This window comes from Heterocephalus glaber, unplaced genomic scaffold (assembly GCF_053883595.1).
Source record: "Heterocephalus glaber isolate CG9 unplaced genomic scaffold, H.glaber_assembly_v1.0 deba00001497, whole genome shotgun sequence".
Taxonomy (NCBI): Eukaryota; Metazoa; Chordata; class Mammalia; order Rodentia; family Bathyergidae; genus Heterocephalus; species Heterocephalus glaber.
Window position 1 is genome coordinate 4,183,979 of NW_028258320.1, and position 12,823 is coordinate 4,196,801.

Genomic DNA, 12,823 nt, shown 5'->3' on the forward strand with positions numbered 1-12,823 from the left:
CTTGCAGCTGTTGGCTCCCAAGTCTACATCTCCATCCTGCACCTCTCTCCAAGGCTGTGTGTCCAGTAGCCCCTGGGCAGCTTGGTCCCCAAGTACTCTATTTGTCCTTGTGGTTAATCCCCCTCTAATCGTCATTCCTCCCTAGGTTAACAACCCCATGAATGGCATCAACACACAGCACCCACCTGGTGTAGGCCCTCTAGGGAGCTGGGGTGGACATAGGGGTGTGGTCCTACATGCTCCGAGTCCAAGATCTGCCATCCTGTCTCCCCAGACAATTCCTGTGATCAACAAAGGCATCATCTTAACTGTCCCTCCAACCAGTTACCCAGCCCCCTCAGTGCAGTGCTACTGAATTTTTCATCTGCCCCACCTCAACTGGGACAGATCCTCCTCGTCACTGGGGCAGATGATAGAATCCTCAAGGGCCTCCCTCCTGCACCGCTCACTGTTCTAGCTCCCAGAGTGGTCCCACCTTCCTGGGGAGCCCCAGACTCCCCCACTAACAGCCAAGCCCCAGCTGTCCAGACCCCACCCATTCCAGATCTCAGTCACCACATGGGACTCGGGGCACATGTCACACAGTGAATGTGCAAACCCGCCCAATCTCTTTGCCAGAGCAAATGCGACTCCTTCCAGGATGAAGTCCCTTATCCCTTCCCACCTCTATCCTCCACCTGAACACACACATACATGCATGCGCGTGCACACACACACACACACACACACACACACATGCTCACACCATCACCTCTTCCCGGCAGGGTGGAGTCCACTCCCTCCTCCAGCTCTGTCCAGAAGCTACCCCTCTACAAAGCCTTCCCTGATCCCTGGTGATGAATAGCCCATCTTTCTTCAGCCTGCTCAAAACTCTTTCTTTGTACTTTTGTGCCAGCCTTTTCACACCTTACCCTGTAACACACTGAATTTTGCTTGTGTTATTTTCCCAACACTGACAATAACCATAGTAATAACGGGTGTTGATTGACTGCTCGTGTTAATCACATGACATGTATTAATCTCATTTAGACCTCAGAATAATCTGGAATAGTCTAGATCCTACATGTCTTCCACAGGACCGCAGGTGAGCTCTTAGTCCCCAGTGTGGCCCTAGTAGGAGGTGGTAGCATCTCTAAGAGGTGGGCCTGGTGGGAGGTCTTCCAGTCACTATGGGCAGTGCCCTCACAGCGGGACACCAGCCCTGCTTTCCTCTCTTCTGCTTCTCTGCCATGAGGTGAACAGTCTTTGCTCTGCTCCAGGTGTCCCCCCACCCATAATGTGCAGCCATGGCCCCAAAGCAACAGAGCTTATGGATCACAGACACAAACCTCTACACTTGTGAGCCAAAATAAACCTTTTCTCTTTATAAGCTGGCTTCCCCTGGGTAATTTTTACAGTAACAGGAAGCTGGCTGAGACACAGCCCTGTGAAATGTTATTTTCCTTACTTTCCCAAGAAGAAGCAGACACAGGCCATGTAACCATACACCGGGGTCATTGTCCCAAGTACTCTGACCCTGGAGCCTGTCTTCGTGCTGACTCGACTCCAGCACAGAGCGGGCACCTAGGGGCAGGTGCAAGCCTCGTGGATCAGGAGCTGTAGGGTGCACTGGCTGCAGAGGTGAAGGAAGGCAGAGGAGGAAGACAGCTTTCCCCGGCTCTGTCCATGCAAACATGCTTCTTGCCTCCTATAGTTTCTCCTGGGCTGCCATAGCCTAGCACTGCAGTCTGGGGGCTCAGAACAGCAGCATTCATCCTCAGGGTTCTGATGGCAGAGTCTGAAATCAGGATGCTGGCAGGGCTGTGGTCCCTCTGCATCCCCTCGAGCCTGGTTCTTCTTTGTCTCTTCCAGCTTCTGGTAGCCTTATGTGTCCTTGGCTTTTGGCAGAATGACTCTGGTCTCTGCCTCTATCTCTACACAGCTTCCCTCTGTCCCTCTGTCTTCTTGTAAGGAGGACGACACTCATTACCTGGTATCAATGACATCTGCAAAGACCTTATTTTCAACGAGCTCTTTTTCACAGGTACCCAGGGTTAGGACTTTGCCATATCTTTTGGGAAGCGCAATTCAGCCTTTAACGCTGCTAACTAATCAGCTTAAAGCACCTAAGAGTGTCCATCCCTGACCACACCAGGGACCCTCTGACCATGCACTGAGATAAAAACCCAGGAGTGTGAGAGACCCCGGGAAGCACTGCTTTCTGAGTTGATACCACCATGTGATGAATCCGAGTTCATTAAGATGTTTAGCTGGTCTCATTTTGAGCCATAGGAATTGATAGCCAGGAATAAAGACAGAGAGAGTGAGTAGCAGATGGAAGTGAAGGTTGGCATCTCCAGGGTGGAGGATGCAGCAGGGCAGGGCCTGGCTGGTGACAGCTGTGTGTCAGCGCTCCCCAGGGCTTCACTCTTCACGGGCACCACCTGAGCTTCCTGACCCTCTTGGTCCCACATTTGGGTGGCCAACCATGACAGCAGCCCGCCTCCTTACTGTCCCAACCAGGAAATGATGTTTTTCCAAGAAAAGATGTGTTCACCTTGGATCACCTGTCATCTCCCACTGACTGTCTCAGTTTACACTTCCATCAAGCTAGGAAAGTAAGAGCACCTGAATTTAAAAGTAAGCAGCTTTATGATCTCAGGTGTCGATCCCCACATGTGGCTGTGGGCTCCAGCTGCCTTCTTGACTTGCAGGTGGCTCTGGCTGCCACAGAGAGCTCTCTGGATGTCGTGTCTCTGCCACAGGGTCCTGACGGCTGCATCTGGGCTCTGCCTTCTCACAGGAAATGTTCAAGGATTATGAGCTGCCAGGGAGGAGGGGGAAGCGCTGGACTCTTTCGTTAAATAACTACAACGGTGCTGGGTTATTAGTGTGATATTATAGGCTCTGTTCTAAGAAGAGGAAAGTGAGGCCAGAGAAGTTAGAGCAGTGGTTGTTAAAAACATTCTGAGCTGCAACTTTCAGATTCTGCATGTTACTATATCTGCTATCCATTAGTAAATAAAGAAACATAACTGAAAACAATGTTTAAAATATCACTGCTACAGGTTAAATAGTGAAACACAGGGCAAGGTCCAGAGCACTGTGCTATTTGCACAAACTCAAAACTCAAAATCACGCGTGTCCACACAGCACTGCATTTGTCCAAGGTTCCTGCAGATTCAGGACACATTCTGGGTTATCCTTCGAGGAATCCGAATCTCTGCCTCCGACCCGGACCAACGGGGATGGTGGGTCACCCTTCCCTAGCATCCGCTGACTCCTAGTTAGGGACTGGAAAAGAGCAATGCTCATCTGCTGAGTTTGAGCAAAGGCTGGGCCAAACCTGAACTGGCCCATAAGGGACTCTGCATCCGCATTGCTTACAGCTTCCACCACCAGAAGGTTACTCGGCAAAGTCACATCCTAGTCCTGGACTGGTCTCCTTTGCTCTCACTCAAACCCCATGCGATGCCTCAGCTACACCTAACTAGAAGTCACTGGAAGCTGGGAACAGACTGGGGGCTCCCTACGGTGCAGGTCTCTGAATGCTAAACCGGAAAAGCCCCTGCAAACCAGGACACATTTGTCAACCTCACTGGGAAATGCAGATTTCTTTTGGAGCCCACATTCAGAAGGCAGGGCCACATCACGGGGATCTGCCAAAATGTGAAGAGGAGGTTAGGCGATAGGAAGGGCCACAGGCACAGAGGATGTCTAAATGGCATGACAAAAATAGTACGCCGTGATCACCGATAATCATTTACTGCAGGCTATGTGCTTGCTTGCTGAGCACTATTATTACTACTGTTATTACTTTGCAATTATTATTATCTCATTTAATCTTCCTACATCTACAAAAGCATATGATTTTCTCAGCGTAGGCACAGGCCCTGCTCTCAGGGAGCATCCGTTATTATGCAAGAGACAGACAATTATCAAGGAAAAGGTAAACAAGTATGAGCACGTGGAAGAGTAATGAAGACAAGGACAAGGTAAGGCCACTGAAAGTCACCGGGCCACCAAGAGTCCCCTGGACAATGATGGGTCAGTGCTTCTGCAAGAGTGATGGGGAAGGAGTATCTAAGGAGGTGACATTTGAGCCGAGACGTGGGCATTGAGAGAGACCCAGGCACAGCAACCCCGGGAAATAAAGCTCTGACCAGAGGGAGGGAAAATGCAAGGCCTTGACATGGGGACGGCATGGGATTCTGGGACACAGGGAACAGAACAAAGTTCAACACAGCTGCAAGACTGTGCAAGAGAGGAGGGTGGTGTAAGACGAGGTTTAGCTCTGGGAGACTATGATAAGGAGCATGGATTTTAAGATCAATGGGAAGCTAGTGGAGTGTTTTAAGCAGCGGAGAGCTGTGATTTGATTTTCATTTTATATCCAAGATCATGTTCTCAACCACCATGCAAGCCACCATCCAGGACTAGTAAGCCAGAGCCCTATCTACTTCTGTTCCCCAAAGCTCACTCTGCATCTACACTTGTGTTGATCTCTCTCTCTGCCACAGTCCTGGGGTGATTCTGTCCCCAGGGGCACATTCAGCAGTGCCTGGAGATGTTTTTTGTTCGTACTACTTGGGAGCAGGGGACACAACTAGCACTGCGTAGGTAAGAAGCCAAGGTTGCTCCTGAACACCCTGTGACAGATAGGGCAGCACACCACAAAGAACTGTCTGTCCCCCAGTGCCACTGCTGCTCAAATGGAATAATGCAGTCCCTTGGACTAGGCTGGGCTTAACCCATTACACCCACCATGAGTGGCTTTGACCCTGACTCCCCCAGGCCCCTGTCCAGAGTGTCCTTTTCAATTCTTAGAGCTTATCCTAGAAAAGAGGACATCCTAGAAAAGAGCCCCCTTTAACCTGGGTCTCCAGGTGCCTTTGGTGGCCCTTCCAGCCCCAGGTGATAGTGTGATGTGTCCTAGATCCAGAGAGCAGAGGACTGGAAGGATGGATGGATGGATGGATGGATGGATGAACAGATGGATGGATGGACAGATAGGCAAGTGGATGAATGGACAGACAGATGGATGGACGGACGGATGGATGGACGGACGGATGGATGGAGTCAGGAAGAAGACCCCAGAGAGGAGGCTCAGGCCTGAGGTCCATTCCTCTGTCACCTTAATCAGTAAGATTCAATCACCCAATACAATAAAGAAAAGTATTATAGAAATAAAACACTGCCAAAAATCTTTCTAAAATTACAAGCACACACAAGGAGCTGCCTGGGTTTGTAAAGAACAAATTATGCCAGACACACTTGATTGTGCCTTTGAGGGAACTAAGAAATTAAGGGATAGGAAGGATGGCAGAGATGCAATACATCTTGATTTTAATACAGCAATTGATACATTGTCTTGTGGAATTGTCCCTGCAAAATTAATTCAAATTGGCTTGGTGAGGAGAAACCTGTGGAAAGATAAACAAACAAATAATGATTAAAGGAGAACACCAAAGCCCATAGCCCTGAGGTAGAGAGGGAGGGAGGCTGAGAGACAGGAAGGCTGCGCTAAGCCACAGACTCAGAAAGGTGCAGAGGGGGAGGAATGAGCTTGGATGTGGGTGTGGGGAGCTGGGAAGGGACAGCCCAGGAAGGGACTGGCCAGGGGCCTGCCAGACAGCATAGTCACCTGGGTCCCCAGGGCAGGAGAACCACACTGCCAACCAACTGGAGGCTGTGCCTTGCAGAATCCCAGCACCTGCATGGAGCAAAGCCATTAAAAAAACCAGCTACCCTTGACTGAAGGAGCGAAGGCAGGAGTGAGGCGTTACTTCTCACCCACATTTGTGCTTTTCTGACACTTGAAGTGAGGTAGCCCCATGCTTCCAAACTGCAGAATCCTAGCCCGGCTCCAAATGAGGGAGCCAGAAGTGCCTTACTCCAGGGACCCTTTCCGTGCATATGGGAGGCTCTGCAGAAGACAGAAGGATGCCTAGGAGCTTGTAAGAAATGCAGGTTCCTGGGCCCAGCACTCAGAGGTTCTGATTTTCATAGAGCTGGGACGGGCTCAAGAGCCATCACTTTTTGACAGATTTTCTTCTCTTTTTTTTTTGTATTGGGGATCGAACTTGGGACTTTGTGGTTGCAAGGCAGGTGGCAGAACCACTGAGCTAAATCCCCAGCGCTGATTTTTTGACAGACTTACCAGAAGTCGCACTCCTTCCTTTCTCTATTTTCCCTTGTCTTGTCTTTATCTCCCTTCCTAAACCTTCTGGAAGACATTGTTTCAGGTTCTAAATGCAGAGGTGAGAGGTGACTTCCATCTTCAAGAAGGGGACCTGTAATTTCTGTAATTTCAGCACTCTAGGAGGCTGAGGCAGGGGGATCACAAATTTAAGCCCAGCCTGAGCAACTTAGCAAGACCCTCTCTTAAAATAAAAAGGGCTGGGGATGCAGCTCAATGGTAGGGCACTTGTCTAGCATGTGTGAGGCCCTGAGTCCAATCCCCAGTACCACAGTAAAAGACAAGGGAGGAAGGAAGGAAGGAAGGAAAAAGAAAGATAAGAAAGAAAGAAAGAAAGAAAGAAAGAAAGAAAGAAAGAAAGAAAGAAAGAAAGAAAGAAAGGGAAAGAAAGGAAGAAACTCAGGTAGCTAGGAACTATAGAGCAAACACCTGGTTTCCTCACTGAAAGTGCCAAAAATAAGAGGTTGTGCGAATCTATAGATTCCAGGTGACTTAAGGGACATCATCCATCTATTGTAGTGTGAGAACTTCTCTAGATTCTGATCTGAGCAAACTGGCTGTCTAAAAGAACATTTACAAGGTAATCAGAAAAATCTGAATACCTGTGGACATTGGATGGTTTTAAGCAATTGTAAGAGGCAGGGTAAAATATGTTGTGATAGTATTGTAGTTACTTTTTGAAAGATTAATACCTTTTAGAGACAGAAACTAAAAGGTGTAAGGGTGAAATGATATAATACCTAGAATTGGCTTCAAACTAACCTGATGCATGTGTGTGTGTGTGTGTGTGTGTGTGTGTGTGTGAGCGCACATTTGTGTCCAGGGTCAGGAAGGGGCGTCTCGATGGAATAATATTGTTGGTGAGTTAATGACTGTAGAAGCCAGTGGGTAGCTCCTTATACTGTGGGAGGTCATTCCCCTCCACTCCTTACTCCTTCGCTGTTTGAAATGTGCATAACAGAAGTGGGAGAAAGAATGAACCAAGATGCATCATGTACAGGTACAAGCACCCAATGATAAATGTAAACGTATTGTATACCTAAAATATACCAATAAAAGAACTTAAGAATTTTTAAAAATGTATTAATTCATTAATTAGGAAACTAGTAAAGTCAAACAAACAATTCAAACCGTATACTTTCATGAGATATAATAAAATTAATTTACAAACACAAATTCAAGTTCACTGCAAACACCCACTTGAAGGACTTTCACAATTTTTCTGATATCGGTCTTCCAATGAAAGATAGAAGAAAAAACATGTATTTAAATGTTTATGAGAATGTACACTCTCACACAAATATATACATGTACTTTTTCTAGGAGACTAGCATCTACTTCACAGAATTTTTGTGAAAATTATCTAAAGTACTTAACAAACAATGATGCTCTTAATAAATATATACTATTGTTGCATCATTCCTATGATATCTAAAAAAAAGGAGGAGAAGGAGAAGGAGGAGAAGAAGAAGGAGAAGGAGAAGGAGAGGGAGAGGGAGAAGAAGAAGAAGGAGGGAGGGAGAGGGGGAGAGGAAGAGGAAGAAGTGAGAGAAAGAAAAGAGAAGAAGGCAAGGAGGGAGGAGGTGATGCAGGAGGCCGGGTGAGATTCCAACCTGAGGACAAGGCTGTGTGTGCCGGTACTGCAGCGACAGGATTCAGCTCAAGGAGTGGGCTGGCGCGTAGACAGCAGGTGTTCATGCAGGGATCGCTGGAGGGAACAGGGACCTGACCGTCCACACCCCTCCACTCACAAGCTGAAGGACTCTGATGGTGGAGGAAAAAGGATTTCAAACGGGGGCAGGGGGGCAGCAGACAGAGACCCACGGTTTCATTAGCTCATCCGGGCTACTAGAGAGCAAGCCAGTTTCAGCCAGTGGGTGACCGGAAGGGGGCTCTGGTGGAGTCTGTGTTGGGGCCATTCCTGGACCTCTTGTCGGACACCTCTCCTCACAGTCGTGATGAGGTCACAAAGGAGGACCCAGGGGAGCAAGAGGTGGCAGACACAGTGGACACCTGGTGAGTGAGGACGCCGTGGGAGAGGTTCCCAGAGCCCTTGGTGGTGGAAGACTACAGCTCAGAGCAGAGGTCTAGTCCAGCGGAGGGGCGAGGCGAGGATACAGAGGAGGACAGCCTGAGTCCCTGCCACGGCCAAGGCAGGTGACAGCAAGAAGAGGCTCCCCGGGTCCCGCCCCCACCGAGTGTCCACCCGCTCCCCTTACAGCTTTGTCCCAGTGACCCTGCACTCGAGCTCTTTGGTCCTTCACGTCCCTCTTCCCTGGTCTCTCTCACAGTGCCTTCCGGGTGACACACATGCTGTCCCCGCCCTGACCACGGAGGCAGCCTCCATCTCCGCATCCCTCCTGCTGCCTGCTCGGAGTCTGAGAAGAGACCAGCACAGCCTCTGTGCTGACAGGTCCTGACTTCGCCATCAGGTGGCGTGTGGGCTCAGACAAGCCACTGCACCTGTGACTGTCTTCCTGCCTTGGCAGAGCACGGTAATGGGACAGACCAGTTAGTCAAATTTCAAACGTGCTGTGTAGACACTGTCTTTGCTCTTTTCCTCTTGAGCTTCACACGCTGCCACCTGCTCTGCCCCAGCTCTGCACACAGCGCTGGGCCCTGGTTTCCTGGGGTAAGTGATGTCCACCCAGCCCCCTCCTGGATGAGGACCTTCTCCCACCTGCTGGCTGCCCCTTGGCTTCCCCACTGCCAGCTTTCCAACCTCCAGCCCCTACCTGGGACCAGCATCCCTCTAAGAGCTGCAACCCAGCAGGAGCCTTGGGGAGGTCAAGGCATGCCATACACTTGCCAAAAAGTAACAGTCCACAGCCATGTGTCTGATACTGGTTTTTCCACTTTGAATGACTAAAGCGATGAAGGAATAAATCAAGGAAGACCTGCACAGACCCCGCCCCCTCCCCGTGAACACAGCAGTAACGGTAAATCCAGCTGGGGAGGGGGTGACCCCCGGGACCCAACTGCATGACAAGGTTGACCTAAAATCAAAACCACTGTCTGTCTTCTCTGCACAAACAAGATAAGAAAACCCACTTGTGCTGCTGGAAGCCACCTCCCTCCTCCATCGGGCCCCTGGAGGGTAAGAAGAAGGCCGCTCCCTAAAGCATTCATTCAACAGCCGTTTGCTAAGAGCCCACCATGAGGCAGTCGCTAAGTGCTGAATTGGAATTTATTTGCTGTATTAAATCTCACGAAAGATTGGAGGACCCTGTCAGTGAAGCCTCCAGATAGGGTTTTATGCCTTTGCAGAATAAAATGTGATTCTTCAGTGTGCTCCTGTTGGAGAAAAGGGACTAAGATCCTGTCCGCAAGGGCAATGGCACACAAGGATGCGGTGTCCCATTGGTGACAACCAGAAGGCCTGTTGCCTTTCCAAAGCCGTCTTAATTCAGAGGTGGTTTATGGGGAGAGGGGAGAGGGTTACAGTTACTGCTCTTGTTAAAGACCAACTTGACATCAGGGATTGATTGCATCCTCTGGGACGTCTTCATGCAGCAGGCTGTGCTCCCCAGGCCCCAGATCCTGTTCTCCTTCCTTTTACCCGTGCAGCCCATCTCTAGCTCTGGCCTGTCCTCCAGCACTCCCCAGCCTCTCTGGTAGCTGGCTGCCTGCTGTGGCTTCGGGACCGAGTTCTTGCCACAGCGATTAAGGAGAAACGATGTCCGCAGTTCCCATGGCTTATCTGTCCTTCAGCTGTTAGGTTCTGATGTCCCTGTTTCACCTGGATGTGGCACCCATGAATAGCAGTGACCATGAAGATGAGGCTGATGAGCTGGAGAAGGTGTCAGAGACCTGGAGTGACCCTACAGAACCAGGCCACCTGCCCGCCATGGACCATCTGCTACCTCTGGATCATCACAGAAGAGAAACGTGAACAGGTGACATTTTGCATGCTTCTTTGTTACAGCAGCCTACTTTTGCCCTAACTAATACATTCTTCCCTGCAGAATGTTGTTAAAGTCTTAAATTCCTTGAGTGCCTTGGATCACAGACTCTCCTTCCTCCTGGCCCCGATACTTACAGCTAAGTCCCCCAGCCACTTGTATGCTCTTTTTACATTCTAACTGCCTCAGAAGCATTATTTCCCAGAAAAACCTTAAAATGCATGCAGTAAACCCTAAATGGCTCACTTCTGAAAACACAGTCTACCCTTGAGAAGTTCCAGTTTCCCGTGCATCGGAACCTGTGTTCAGGTTACAGAAGCACAGCGACTTCTGTGTACATTGGGATGTTTTCTCGAGTGACGCCCAGAGTTCACACGGAGCCTCTGGGGTCCTCTCTAGCCCTTCTTGGGAAAATGGCCACCAGCTCTGGGTAAGCCTTAGAGGATGAGAGAGGTTAGCAAGCAGCAGCCTACCCCGTGGAGACATGGCGGGTCATACAAGGTAAAGACATATTACACTTCCTTTCACGTTCAAAGAGAGAGGAATAAATGAGCAAGAGAAATCACAGTCGTATAATTTTTTTAAACTCCTTGTCAGGCAGCACTTTAGACAGGAGAAAGGTGTTGAGAAAGCAGCAAACAATGACAGTGTGCCAGGACACCCCGAAGTCTGGGTGTCTCTGTGTGAGCAGCTGGAGAGAGAAAGGACACATTCAGGATGAAGATAAAAACCAAATCACGGGCCGTGAGAAGACACAAGGTCCCACCCTTGATCCGGGAGCTCTCAAAGTGCACAACCTGCCACTGGATTGGGACACAGACTACTGGTCACCATCGCTGCTGCCCCCACTGCCACCCCTGCAGTACCAGTGCCCACCCTGCCGAGCGTGGGGCCGTGAACCAACTTTTCAGCTATGACGTCCAGTTCACCTGGGGTGAGTCTCAAATGCACCCACAGTCGCCCAGCCGCACCCCTCCCCGTGACCCTCACCACTCTGGCAAGGGGAAACAAGAGATTTCAATGCCATGCAGACCCAGGTTCAAATCCCAGCCCCGCTACTTCCTAGTTAGACAAATTACTTAATGTTTTCTCACTCTGTTTCCTTCTCTATTCATTGCCAACGTGATCATGAGGGTTCAAGAGAAGATGGATATTAAATACCTGCCCCTCTGTGAAATTTATTTCCTTCTGTCTTGGCATTTGAATTCTTAAAGCTCCTGCCTTGCTCTGAGCCCTAGGCCCACCTCCCCTGTCCCAACAGCCACCTGTTTGGACAAAGCATGGAGTTCAAAGGAGGTCTCGTCCGCACCCCACACCTCTGTGATGCTGCCTGCCCTCCCTCACCCCCCAGGCATGCCCCTGTTCTGGGGAAGCCTTGAAGCTGAGGCCCAGGCCAGCACCCCTCCAGCCCCCTCCTGACTCCTCTCCCCAGACTCCATCTTGGCCTTGCCACCAGGGCTGGAAGAAGGAACTGGCTGGGCCGGCTGACCCAGGAAGCCCCTGAGCTCCTACACACGGCAGGGTCACAGTCTTGGGTCCTGCTTTGCCTACTGTGCAGTGTGTGACTCAAAGCTGTCCGACTCTCCCTATGTGACAACCTTACCTGTTGTTTAAGTCAGGTGGGTCCAGGGGTCCCAAACCCCTAGCAGACCTGCCCTCCTCCGAGGCTGCACTCTTACTTCCTTTGCATTCAAGTCCTGGTTTTCTTCCAAGGGTCCCCTTGAGCCCCTCCCTTCTGGTTCAGCTGCCTCCTGGGCCTGAGCTCCAGCATCTCTCACGGAGACAGCAATGATCTTACACCAGGATTAGGGATAAAAAAAATGCTTTCTCGGCTCTGGAGAAGACCAGAGGGCTCGTTCCCTTGTGAACAGCATGTCACTCAAAGCACTGTCTCCCTAAGCCAGGGAAGGGGACAGCCAGGCAGCAGGCACTCGAGGACTTCCTGCAGTCACTCTGCCAGACACTCCCAGGAGGACAGGAGCAGCTTCCTGGGTGTCGGGGTGAGCCAACCCTTTGAGGTTTACACGAGCACCCGGGCTGCCAGCACCCTTGTCACACGGCTCCCACTCCTTCGCCGCTCCATGTCTCTTGTCCCAGAGGGACGCACCTGGCCACCCTGTGGTCTCATCGTACACTCTGAGCACTGTCACGGGAGAAATACGCGAGCCTTACAGCAATCCCTGAGACTGAATCTTAAGGGGATAAAGACACCAAGCACCAAAACCAGGGGGAGTTCAGGAGCCTTCTGCTCTGGAGCTTCTCAAATGCTAGCGAAGGAGCCCTTCTCCAGGTAAAATCTTAACCATGACCCAACACAGGGTAAGAAACAGAAAACAGGGCTGCCCTGGCTGAAGTAGGGGTCTGAGCCCTCTGCCCCTTGCTCCTCCCGGGAGCCCCTCAGGTGGCTGCAGACCCCCCTCCCCCCACCTCAGCCAGGTGATGCCCGTGCCTTCTGATTCCCCATGAATCCAGATCATGTCATTTGCGTTCCCCGGGGTGTTCAGGCACCATGTAAAAGTCACTCCCCCTGTCCAACTCTGAGGGTTTATTGAGGAGCAAACTGAGATCCCGGAGGTGAAGCACCATCCCAGCCCTACCTCCTGGCTCAGCCCCTCTCCACTGGACACCAGGCTGCCACATCTGGAAGGTGCCCATCCAGGATCGGCCTCCCACCCACTTCGTTTCCAAGTGCCCAGGATCAGGGAAGCGTGCAGTGGGGGTAGAGTCTGGACCTTTGACCCCC

The 12,823-nt window shown here is 50.6% G+C and overlaps 1 long non-coding RNA gene across 1 annotated transcript; it reads right to left on the reverse strand.

The window, feature by feature from the left end:
- Nucleotides 1–4,847: 4,847 nt before the first annotated feature.
- Nucleotides 4,848–8,130, reverse strand: LOC110349608 (uncharacterized). Its single transcript, XR_002395687.2, has 3 exons — nt 7,792–8,130; nt 5,624–5,692; nt 4,848–5,402 (listed from the first exon to the last, which is right to left on the reverse strand). It is a non-coding gene; the product is annotated as an uncharacterized LOC110349608 (long non-coding RNA).
- Nucleotides 8,131–12,823: the final 4,693 nt, after the last annotated feature.